A 13,009-nucleotide genomic window follows, 5' to 3' on the forward strand; every position below is an offset into this window, starting at 1 on the left:
AAATTAAACTATTATTTTATTTTACTTAATCGGTTAAATAAACTTCCAATTCTTATAGTAGAAAATGGCAGTTTCAATCCCGTTATTAAATGTATAAAATTATCATCATAATCAGTTAAAAATAATGGTTAAATCTGCCAATTCATTTAGGGAAAAAATTATGGTTCCAACCACCATTTTAAACAAAGAAAGTACTATTATATTTTTGTAAAAATGACGATTAAAAATCGCTATTTTAAGCAGTAATAATGACACTTATGATAATGGCATTTTTCATAAACGCAGTTCTTGTCAATAATGGTGGTTCAAACCACCATAATTATCTAAAAAAATTGTCATTTTAAGCAAATTTTTCATAGTGTAAGAACTTAATGCTACAACATGAGAAAATCGTTGTGAATAAAGAAACATATAAACATAAAAACCATTTGTTAAAAACTGAAAAATAAAAGCAATAATATTAATACCATTGTCAAAATCATCAATACAAAGATAACGATGTTAAAACTATTGTCAAAATTAGTAACACAAAGGTAATAGAGTAAAAACCATTGTCTAATTAATTATGGTTTGAAACTGTTGCATAAAAGTCGACAATGGCTAAAATTGGTTTTTAAACGTTATTATGAAACCGTTGTTTATTAGGGTAATAAGGGAAATTTCCTTCTCTGTTGCCGTTGCCTTAGATAAATAATCGTTGCCTATTAGTATTAGTAATAGCTGCATAGAAAATAGTTAAAAAATCGTTGTCAAAAAATTGTCTAAAATTTTAAGAATAGTTTTAGACAATGTTGCAGTTTTCTTATTTATGGAAATGTTTTTTGCTCGTTGCTAAACCCCATAATTGTATCACTGCAAATTAGGCGTTGAAAATCAATGTTCTGAAAATCGGACCGGACCAACCGATCAAACCGGTTCAACTGGGAATCGGCATAGAAAATAGTCCGTTCCTCCTGGTAAAACCGCTGATAACAAAATTGCTGAAGAACTGCTGAACCGACCGGTCGGACCGAAGACCGACCAGTTCATATGAATGACATCGTTTTAATTTTGTTAAAAAAAAAAACAAGACCCTGTTGCTCTGTTTCAGGGTTTTGTGGTTGAATTTGTGATTTGTGGTTTTCATCATCTTTTGTAATGCTGTTGTTGTTGTTTTTATGCTGCTGTTTTGTTATGGCACTGATTCTGTGATCACTAATAAGTGTTTTGAATTTAGAATTTGTGATTAGTGACTTGTTAAGCTGCTGTTGTTGTTATGCTGCTATTTTTATGGCACCGTGATTTTGTGATCATTGATCAGTGTTTTGAATTTGGAACATGTGATTAGTGATTTATTATGCTGTTGTTGTTGTTATGCTACTATTGTGAATTAATTTAGGGGCGATTATTTGTAAGATTGATGTTTTGGATTAATTTACAGATAATTATTTGTAATGTTACTGTTTTGAATTAATTTAGGGGTGATTATTTGTTATGCTGTTGTTTTAGATTAATTTAGGAGTGGTTAATGATTATTTCTAGTTGTACTACTACTGTTTTTATCGTTGATTATAAGTTATTGATTTCTAGTTGTACTACTTCTATTTAGTGATTTACTAATTTCTGAATGTGGATTGAAATTAAATTGTTGATTTTGTGTTGTTAAAATGGATTTGGTATGCTGTTTTAATTTCTATGGATTGAAATTAAATTTCTTCAGGTCTTGCTTTTATGCCCTTTTTAATTTCTGAGGAAGTGAGTATGCTGTTTTTTAATTTTAATTTTTAGTACTGAGTGCTGCTAAATATATATCTCTTCTTAGTCTTCTGCAGTGTTTGGTACTGAGTGTAGTTATTGTTAGTCGTATGTAGTTTGCATCTAGGATAACAAGGAGCTTTTGTATGTTGTTCTTGTTAATTATCTTTTCTTTTTCTTTCTTTTATTGCTTTTCTCATCAATGATCAATGATTTGAATAGTGCACTTTAGAACTGCTAATCCACACTGAATGAATTACATTTAGTTGTGGGTTATATACTTATATATATTATGCATAATGAAGTTAACTATCTTTGTTAAAAAAGAAAAGGGTTATATTTAGGAAATTGATATTGCTACTGTTATTTTGGATAGTACTACACCACACATGATTACAGATGATTTTTTTTATATATGTTTTCATGAATTTATGAGAAAACGAGTGACAATATCCTTTCCCATATATAGTAACCGAATATATACAAAATAATAAAACAACATAGCTTGATTTATGGCATTTTAAGGTGATTCCAGGCTGCTGTTCAGTTTGTTTGTTTATTCATTGAACTTTCACAAAATTTGTTGTTTAAGATCCCCTTTTGTCCAGAATAAGCATGATATTCATTACTCTAAAAGTTGTTATTGGTTTCAGATGGAAACTTGATATGTGTAAACACTCATTAATATGTTTACAACCTATTTCAGATTGCTGCACTAAATCAATTGAAAAATGTATTTGGAAATTTGGATTGGGCAAACGCGAAGCAGAAGCCATTTCGCTTGATGTTTGTATGGTGCTTGTTATTTTAGTACTTGATGTTAGTTTAGAAGTAGAAGCCATTTTAGAGTGATATCAGTTTTAGATATTATTAGTTTGGTGCTTGTTGACTGAACCAAATTGGTAGAAAAATTTTAGGCAAAAGCTATAATAATATTTTAGGATGTTTATTGGTACGCAAATTTGTGAACCACACAACTGAACCGGCAAGTGCAACGGGTCATCCAAGTAATACCTCAGGTAAGTGTGGATCGAATCGCACGAGGATTGCCAGATTGGGCAGGCTGTGGCTATCCTGCAGATCTTATTCAGGCGAATAGAAGGATAGTTGTTGTTTATTATAGGCGCATAAACAAGAAATAACAATCGAACGTAGAGACAGTAATTAGCAGTAGTCATTAATCTCCTCAGGTCTAGACCAAATGTTCGAATGGACTAGATCAATCTGGGAGAGGGTTAAGTGCGTGCAAGTCAATCCCTTTAGTGATCCTACTCAAAACGCCACAGATAAGATCAAATCTTCCGAATTAGAGACTGTTGCTCTTATGATTCTAGCCCTTAGAGCTACAAGAACCTCAATTGCTCCTGATTAACGAGGTTTTATGTCACATACCACGATTAATCCAAATAATTTTGTTGGAACCCGTGATGCGTCATCAAGCTGTAGCTCAATACTATCTGGGTCAGGACTCGTAAGAACTCATGTAGAATCATGGTTCATAAGGATGAAGAACGACAATGCATACTAGAATAGAATCAAAACAAAGATTGAGATAGAAAAGTAATTGTATTAATCCATAGGAATCCGCAGAGCTCCTAGCCCTAACAATGGTGATCTTTCTTCTATATATACTAATATAATAATTAAGAATTACAAAAATGAAGCAAACTAAGTAAAATGATGCAAAAATCCACTTTTTGGCCTATTTGGTGAGTGTTTGGGCTGAGCTTGGCTTCTAACTTGAGGGAGTGGGCATTCAATGCCAAATAGGGGATAGATATGCTGCTTAATTGCTCCCTTTGTGGCGTTGAATGCCAGTCTTGGGCGTTCAACACTAGCTTCAATCCCCTTGGGGCGTTGAACGCCAGAAAGGGGGTAATTTGGGCGTTTAACGCTGCCATCCAACGCCACTTTTTAGCCTTCATTTCCAAAGCAAAGTATAAACTATCATTTATTTCTGGAAATCCATGGATGTTAGATTTGAATAGCCGTTAAGAGTGTGCCATTTGGACTTTTGTAGCTCCAGAAATGCTCCTTCGAGTGCATGGAAGTCAGATCCTGACAGCATATGCAGATCTTTCTTTGTTTCTGAATCAGACTTTGCCAAAACTCCTCAATTTCAGCCAGAAAATACCCGAAATCATCATAAAACACAACAACTCAAAGTAGAATCCAAAAATATGAATTTTGCACTAAAACCTATGAAAATATAATAAAACCTAAACAAAACATAAAGAAAACTATATGAAAATGATGCCAAAAAGCATATAAAATATCTGCTCATCAGAACACCAAACTTAAATTGTTGCTTGTCCCCAAGCATCCAAAAACAAGTAGGATTAAAAAGAAATAGAAGGATGCAATAAAGCTCAAAGTTCTCAATGATGCTCAGTTTCAATTAGATGAGCGAGACTAGTAGCTTTTTGCTTTTGAATAGTTTCGGCATCTCACTTTCCTTTGAAGCTTAGAATGATTGGCATCTTTAGGAACATCAGAATCCGGATGATATTTTCTCTTAGTTCAGCTCTTTTTTATTCTTGAACACATCTTCTTTAGAGTCTTGGCTGTGACCCTAAGCGCTTTGTTTTCCAGTATTACCACCGAATACATAAACACCATAGACACTTAACTGGGTGAACCCTTTCGGATCATGATTCAGCTTTGCTAGAATCCCCAGCCAGTGGTGTCCAGAGCTCTTAAGCACACTATTTGCTTTGGATCACGACTTTAACTGCACAGTCTCAAGCTTTTCACTTGACACCTTCACAACACAAGCATATAGTTAGGGAAGCAGCTCATTTGAACTATTTAGGATAAGATTTTTCTTTTAGGCCCTTCTAACCATTGATGCTCAAAGCCTTAGATCCTTGCTCTTGCCTTTTGATTTAAAGAGCTACTGGCTTTTTATTTTATTTTTTTCTTTTTCTGCTTACTTTTCTCTTTTTCTTTTGCATATATTTTTTTTCTTTTATTGCTTTTTGCTGCTTTTTCTTGCTTCAAGAATCCATTTTAAGATTTTTCATATCACCAATAATACTTCAAGTCATTCTTTCAAGAGCCAACATTCTTAACTCTAACATCAAATATGCACTGTTCATTTATACATTCAAAAAGCAAAAGTAATGCCACCACATCAAATAATTGAACTATTCTTAATATATAACTCAAAATTCAAGTATCTCACTTTTCTTTTTCAATTAAAATTTTATTTTAAGCAAGGTGATAGATGTATAGAATATTTCATAGCCTTAAGACATAAATATGATCATGCACTAGAAACAGACAATAAGACAAAATACATGGAAAATAGACAAATAACATGGGAAACGGGGGATTAAGAGAACGAATCCACCTTAGTAATGGCGGCTACTACTCCTTCTGGAGGATCCATTGGAGTGCTTGATTTCTTCTATGTCATGCTCCTGCATCTATTGTTCTTCCCTTATAACTCTTTGATCTTCCATCGTGGCCCTTTGATCTTCTCTTATTTCATAGAGGATGGTGGAATGCTGTTGATATCCCATCCTCAACTGATCAATGCTGGAGCTCAATTCTCCAAGAGATGTATGCAATTGGTCCCAATAGCGTTAGGGAGAAAAATGCATCCCTTGAGGCATCTTAGGGATTTCTTGTTGAGGCTGCTCCACATGCTCTCTAGTTTGCTCCATCATTCTTTTAGTGATGGACTTGTTGATGCGTGAGCATCTTCTCTATCTTTCCCTAGTAAATTTGCATTCAAATTGTTGAGTTTAATCAAGATTTAATTACCTTTAGCCACTATGAATGCTACTTTTAGTTGTTTGCAATTTCTGTTTATTTCAAGTACCATTCGGATGGATTTGATGGAGTTTTGTAGCAGAAAAGGAAGAAAGTAAATGATGCTGAGAACACCGACCTCCTTGCACTCAAACAGAAATAAATTGAGCTACAGAGGTTCAATTGACGTGATTCTAGCGGCATTGAAAATCTAACTTTCAGAGCTTTCCAATGATATATAATAGTATACCCTTTTCTTCCATTTCTTACGGACAACTTGACGCCAAACTTGAGGAAGCTAAAGTTTGGCGCCAACTAAGAAGCCCCAAGGAAGAAAACACGCTGCCATATCCACTCCAAACTTTTGTTTACTCAAGTTCGGTACCAACTCAAAGGCTTCAAGGAAAGTATGTGCGCACCACTCTACGCCGAACTTGACTCCCTCTAAGTTTGGCACCACAAGCAAAGAAGCCAAGGAAGAACTTGCTGTCCACTCCACGCCAGCGCCACAACCCTAGTGCAGTTGGTGGACCCGAATCTCGTTCAAAGCCTGCAAATCAATTATTTAGTCTTGATTTAAACTTTTATTTCCTTTATAATTAGGAAAAGATATTATTTAGTTTTAAGAAATATATTTTACATTAATTAGGATTAGATATAAAAGGGAAAAGAATTAGCCTTTCGGGCTCATCTCTTCCCTTCTACCTCACTCCGCAATTTATAGTTTTTGGGGAATCCTAGTTTTCTCCTTGAAACATGAGCAACTAAACCTCCACTGTTAAGGTTAGGAGCTCTGTCTATTGTATGGATTGATACTATTATTTTTCTATTTTAATTCATGTACTGATTTGTATTTCAAGAATTATTTTCGTTCTTTATCTTATGAATTTGGGCAGAACGGAAGTATGACCTTTGTTCTAATTGAGTTCTTTTATAACTTGGAAAAGCCCTTTACTTGAACAACAGCTTGAAAACAATTTCTCCTAAATTTCTAATAATCTGGACTTAACGGGATACATGACATATAATCCTCTTATATTTGGGTAATTAGGGTTTCTGTGGCATATAACTAGAATTGAACTTCACACTCTAATTGGAATTAAGTGACCAAGGAATTGGCGGTTAATGAAAGTTAGAGGAGACTAAAAAGATCTAAGAAATTAGGGTTTAGTCACATATAGTTTGCCACGAATTGAATCTTGCATGATTAAAATAGTTAGTAAGAAAAGTCGATCTGAAAGATAGATATCTCTGAAGCCTTAACTGTTTCTCCAAATATTATTCTCTTCAATTTACTGCTTGCTATCTTAATCTCTGAATTATTGTTTAATGCTTTTGAACACCAAAACACTACTTTCTATTTGTCTGACTAAGGAAAGCACTTGACCATTGTTGCTTGATCCATCAATCCTCGTGGGATCCACCCTCATTCACTTGAGGTACTACTTGGTACGACCCGGTGCACTTGCCGGTTAGTTTGTGGTTATAAATTCTGCATCAAGTTTTTGGCGCCGTTGCCGGGGATTGTTCGTGATTGACAACTACTAGTTGTTTGATTGCTTAGATTAGGCATTTTAGTTTTAATTTTATTTAATTTTTACCTTGTTATTTTCGAAATTATTACTAATACTTTTACTTAATTTCTGAATTTAAGTTTGGTGTTACCTAGTTAGTTTTATTTTAATTTTTCTATTTAATTTCCCTGAAAATTTCGAATTTTTCTAGCTTTCTTTTAATCATTATTTTCAAAATTTTTTCTTGCATTATGTAGTAAGTATTCCATTTTAATTCTTTACACAGGTTACCTCACAAGGAATTCTCTACACTCTGACGTAGAGAATCCCATCTTTTCTTATCTTCTGTCTGTTTATGAGTAGGAACAGGGACAAGGAACCTCTGTTAGACTTTGATCTTGAACCTGAAAGGACTTTGAGGTGGCGTTTGCAAGAAGTAAGACTTTACAAGGCTGCAAAGTCCACCATGGATCATAATCATGTTGCTAATGCCAATATGGCAAATTTGAATGGAAATGAGCAACCTAGAAGAGTGCTTGGCTCTTACACTGCTCCTAATGAAGATCTTTATGGAAAGAGTATTGTGGTGCCTCCTATAGCTACAAACAACTTTGAACTGAAGCCACAACTAGTTACTCTTGTCCAAAAAAATTGCCAATATCATGGACTCCCTCAGGAAGATCCAAATCAGTTTATTTCTGATTTTCTGCAGATTTGTGATACTGTGAAAACTAATGGAGTGAACTCTGAGGTATACAAACTCATGCTCTTCCCATTTACTATGAAGGATAGAGCAAAGTTGTGGTTAGATTCTCAACCCAAGGAGAGTCTGTATACTTGGGATAAGGTTGTCACTGGATTTCTGACTAAATTTTTCCCACCTCAAAAGCTGACTAAGCTAAGGGTGGAGGTTCAGACTTTCAGACAGAAAGATGTTGAGACCCTTTATGAAGCTTGGGAGAGATTCAAGCTACTGACGAGGAAATGCCCTCTAGACATGTTCTCTAGGTGGACTCAGCTGGATATTTTTTATGATGACTTGTGTGAAATGTCCAATATGCGCTTAGATAATTTTGCAGGTGGTTCTTTGCACATGAAGAAGACACTAGATGAGACTTAAAAGGTCTAAGAAATTATGGTTTAGTCACTTATAGTTTGCCAAGAATTAAATCTTACATGATTAAAATAGTTAGTAAGAAAAGTCAATCAAGAAAATAGATAACTCTGAAGCCTTAAATGTTTCTCTTGATATTATTCACTACTGGTTTACTGTTTGCTTTCTGCTATTCTGAATTTACTGTTAATGCTTTTGAACCTTCAAATACCATTTTCTATTTGTCTAACTAAGCCAATCACTTAACCATTGTTGCTTGATCCATCAATCTTCGTGGGATTGACCCTCATTTACCTGAGGTACTACTTGGTACGACCCGGTACACTTGCTGGTTAGTTTGTGGATTATAAATTCCGCACCAAGTTTTTGAAATGTCTCCAAGGGGGAAGAGGTGAAAATTAGTGCCCCCTAATATAAATTCCTCATAACAAGCTTTCTTTTATTGTGGTTAGCTTGATTCACCTTGCTTGTTGGGGTAGAGGTTGGATTGTTTTTTGCTGACCTTCTCTTTTTCATGGATATTTTCTTCTTCTGTTTCTTGGTCACAATCTTCTTTTTAGTGCTTTCATTGGTTGCCTTCACTTCTTTGATTTCAAAATTTGGGTGTTGTGTGATGGTTGAAGTGTACCCTTCATCAAGAATTTCTTGAGTTGGTGGTTCAAGAAACTCACCATCTATGTCACTCTCTGCTTCATTAGGACCAAGGAAAGCATATTCAAGTGTTGGGGGAGAAGACTTCAATTCAAATGTGGGCAGTGCATTCAGATTTTTCTTCTTGAGAGCTTGCATGCATAGAATTATAGGGACATGTATGGCTTCCTCCAGAATTATTGGAATGTGCAAGCATGGAGTGTGCATGGCTTCCTCCTTTGTTTGTGTATTATCCTCCTTTGTTTGTACATCTTCCTCCTTTATTTTTGCATCTTCCTCTTCTTCCATGTTTGAGGGTGGAGAGTTCTCTAATTCACTGGAGTATGAACTCCTTTGATTGATTTTCTCACTTTCTTCCATAGGATCTTGCATTGTATTTCTTGGGAAGGAATTTGCTTGTTCCTCTTCTTGGGGCTTGATAATTAGCTGCACATATTTCTTTATATTTTTGACACTCATCTTCATATCATGTATGAATTCTTTCATGCGAAGCTCAAGAGCTGATGGCTCTTGATATGAATAAGAAGGAGATGATAGTTCTTGATAAGAGTAAAAAGAGGATGGTTCTTAGTATGAATAAGGAGATGATGGCTAATGATATGAGTAGAAAAATGATGGTTCTTGATATGAATAAAAAGAGGAGGATGGTTCTTGGTATGTATATGGAGATGGTGGTTCTTGATATGAATATGGAGTTGGTGGTTCTTGATGGATAGGATATGGGACATTGAAATCTTTTTGCTCTTGACCTTGCCAACTAACATCCGGGTAGTTCCTCCATCCACAATAATATGAATCACTCCTTGGGTGTGAGTAGTAACCCATGTGAGCTCTCTCTATTATTTTTCTTAGCACAAAGCACCAAACAGAATTAAACGCACCATGTGATAAATAGGCAAGCAAAGAAGAAAGAATATAAAGAAAAATAAAAATAATAAAAAATAAAAAAATAAAATGTAAAAGAAAACGAAAATAAAAGAAAATAAAATAAAGAAAATAAACTAAATAAAAAATAAAATAATTAATAAGTAAAAAGGAATATAAAATTCACACTCAATAAGTAAAATAACTAGGAAGAATAAAACAAATAGGGAATGAGAAATCACCCAAATTTTTGTCTCAGCAAATAAGTCTAATTACTCAACAGGTCAATTACATGGGAAGTACTCCTAGACACCCCAATAATGATCCATACTCTAAGACCTACACTTAAGGGTGGAGAAATCACCCAAATTTTAGGTGGAGAGACCAACCTCAGAGATCTCAGAATTTCAACAATAATTCTCAAGACGGTTTTCAACAGAATAATCATATTAACCGCCAATTTCAGTCTCATCAACAACAACCACCTCAGCAGGCAAATTCTCAGCCCCAGCAGAATTCTAACTGGGAGATAATGATGAATAGTTTTATGCAGGAAACCAGAGCTTCCATTAGAAACTTGGAGGTGCAAGTGGGCTAGTTGAGGAAGCAAATACCTGAGAGGTCTTCAAGTACTTTTCCTGGTGATACAGTGGTGAACCCAAGAGAAGATTGCAAGGCTATTCAGTTGAGAAGTGGTAAAGTAGCTGGGTCTGAGGCCAAGGTCAATGAGGAGCTAGTTGAAAAAGAATCTCCAGAGGAGAAGAAGGAAGAAGTAGAGCACACCCCTCTAAAGTGTGCAGACAACCCATTCCCAAACTCTCTAGGCACTTATCCTACATTGCCAAAGACTCCTGAGTACAAGCCAAAAATGCCATATCCTCAAAGGCTCTAGAAGGCTTCCAAGGACAAGCAGTTTTCTAGATTTTTAGAAGCCTTCAAGAAGCTGCAGATCAACATTCTTTTTGCAGAGGCTCTTGAGCAAATGCCTCTCTATGCTAAATTTATGAAAGAATTGTTGACTAATAAGAGGAATTGGAAGGAATAAGAGACAGTAGTATTGACCAAGGAATGGAGTGCTATTATTCAAGATAACCTTCCTGAGAAGATGCAAGATCCAAGAAGCTTTGTCATTCCTTGTACCATTGGAGATGTCACTATTCAGAGAGCTTAATGTGATCTTGGAGCTAGCATCAATCTCATGCCACTTTCGGTGATGAAAAAGCTTCAAATTGAGGAGGTAAAATCTACTCGTATTTCTCTTCAACTTGCTGATCTTTCTATTAAATTTCCTGTGGGTGTTGTTGAGGATTTACTTGTGAAAGTAGGACCATTTATTTTTCCTGCTGATTTTGTTATACGAGATATGGAAGAGGATGCAAAATTCTCTATTATTTTTGGTAGACCCTTTTTAGCTACAGGTAGAGCTTTTATGGATGTGCAAAAGGGTGAATTAACCCTGAGGGTCAATGAAGAACAGGTGGTCCTTAATGTGTTTGAAGCTCTCAAACACCCTAATGATTCTGAAGGGTGTATGAGAGTTGATGTTGTTGAACCACTTGTTCAAGAGGTACTGGAAGCTGAGGTACTTGATGATGTTCTGGATCTTATTTCTGAGTATAAATTAGTTGAAGTTGATGATTCACCACACCAAAAAGAGCTGATGAACATGTCTAAAACAGAGGAGGAAGTCCCCAAGCTTGAGCTCAAACCTCTACCTCCTTCTCTGAAATATGTGTTATTGGGTGAAAAGGAGTCATATCCACTGATTATTAGCTCTTCCTTGAAGCCTGGAGAGGAAGAGGCACTTATTTCAGTGCTCAGGAGCCATAAAACAACTCTTGGGTGGACCATTGGTGATTTAAAAGGGATTAGTTCCACCAAGTGTATGCACAAGATCCTTCTTGAAGATGATGTTAAACCCGTTGTGCAACCACAGAGGAGACTCAATCCAACTATGAAAGAGGTGGTCCAAAAAGAGGTAATGAAACTATAGGAAGTAGGCATTATTTACCCTATTTCTGACAGCCCTAGGGTAAGTCTTGTGCAGGTAGTTCCCAAGAAAGGAGGGATGACAATGATCAAGAATAAAAATAATGAGCTTATTCCTACAAGAACCGTCACAGGATGGAGAATGTGCATAGACTACAGGAGGCTCAACAATGCTACAAGGAAGGATCACTTCTCCCTGCCTTTCGTTGATCAGATGCTTGAGAGGTTAGCTGGTCATGCTTTTTATTGCTTTCTAGATGGATATTCTGGATATAACCAAATTGCAGTGGACCCTCAAGATCAATAGAAGATAGCATTCACATGTCCTTTAGGAGTATTTGGTTACAGGAAAATGCCATTTGGACTTTGCAATGCTCCAACAAATTTTCAGAGGTGTATGCTTTTAATTTTTTTTATATGGTTGAAAAGTTCATTAAGGTATTTATGGATGATTTTTCTATTTCTAGTAATTCTTTTGAATCCTGTCTTAAGCATTTATCTATGGTCTTATAACAGTGTCAAGAATCAAACCTTATTTTAAATTGGGAAAAATGTCATTTTATGGCTACAGAAGGTATTGTTCTTGGACACCGGATTTCAAGCAAGGGAATTGAGATTGATAGACCAAAGGTGGAGGTAATTGAAAAATTACCACCACCATCTAATGTTAAGGTAGTCATAAGTTTCTTGGGTCATGCAGGTTTTTATAAAAGATTTATAAAGAATTTTTCTAAAATTGCTAAACCATTAAGCAACCTATTAGTTGCTGACGTACCTTTTGTGTTTGATGCTGATTGCCTGCATGCTTTTGAAACTCTAAAAGCAAACCTTACCTCTGCTCCTGTTATAGCTCCTCTTGACTGGGATTTACCATTTGAATTAATGTGTGATGCTAGTGATTATGCTATTGGAGCTGTTTTGGGACAGTGGCATGGCAAGCTTATACATGTCATTTACTATGCTAACCGTGTGTTAAATGATGCCCAAAGGAATTACACAACTACAGAAGAAGAATTATTAGCTATTGTGTATGCTGTTGATAAGTTTAGGTCCTATTTAATTAGTTCTAAGGTTATTGTGTGTACTGATCATGCTTCTTTGAAGTACCGTCTAACCAAACAGGATTCTAAACCGAGATTAATCAGATGGGTGTTACTCCTTCGAAAGTTTGATATTGAGATAAAAGACAGGAAAGGGTCAGAAAATCAAGTAGCTGACCACCTTTCTAGAATTGAGCCTGAAGCAGGAGTACAGTCACCCACAGTTGTAGCTGAGACATTTCTGGATGATCAACTGTTCCTCATTCAGCAGGCTCCATGGTTTACATACATTGCAAATTACAAAGCCATGAATTTTATTCCAAAGGAGTACAGTAGACAACAAGTGA

General features: G+C 35.6%; 1 non-coding gene across 1 annotated transcript; it reads right to left on the reverse strand.

Annotated features, from left to right (window-relative positions):
- Positions 1–7,900: 7,900 nt before the first annotated feature.
- LOC148565318 (small nucleolar RNA R71) lies at positions 7,901–8,006 on the reverse strand. Its single transcript, XR_015884441.1, has one exon. It is a non-coding gene; the product is annotated as a small nucleolar RNA R71 (small nucleolar RNA).
- Positions 8,007–13,009: the final 5,003 nt, after the last annotated feature.

Source organism: Arachis ipaensis, chromosome B5 (genome assembly GCF_059453495.1).
Source record: "Arachis ipaensis isolate K30076 ecotype BB chromosome B5, ASM5945349v1, whole genome shotgun sequence".
Taxonomy (NCBI): Eukaryota; Viridiplantae; Streptophyta; class Magnoliopsida; order Fabales; family Fabaceae; genus Arachis; species Arachis ipaensis.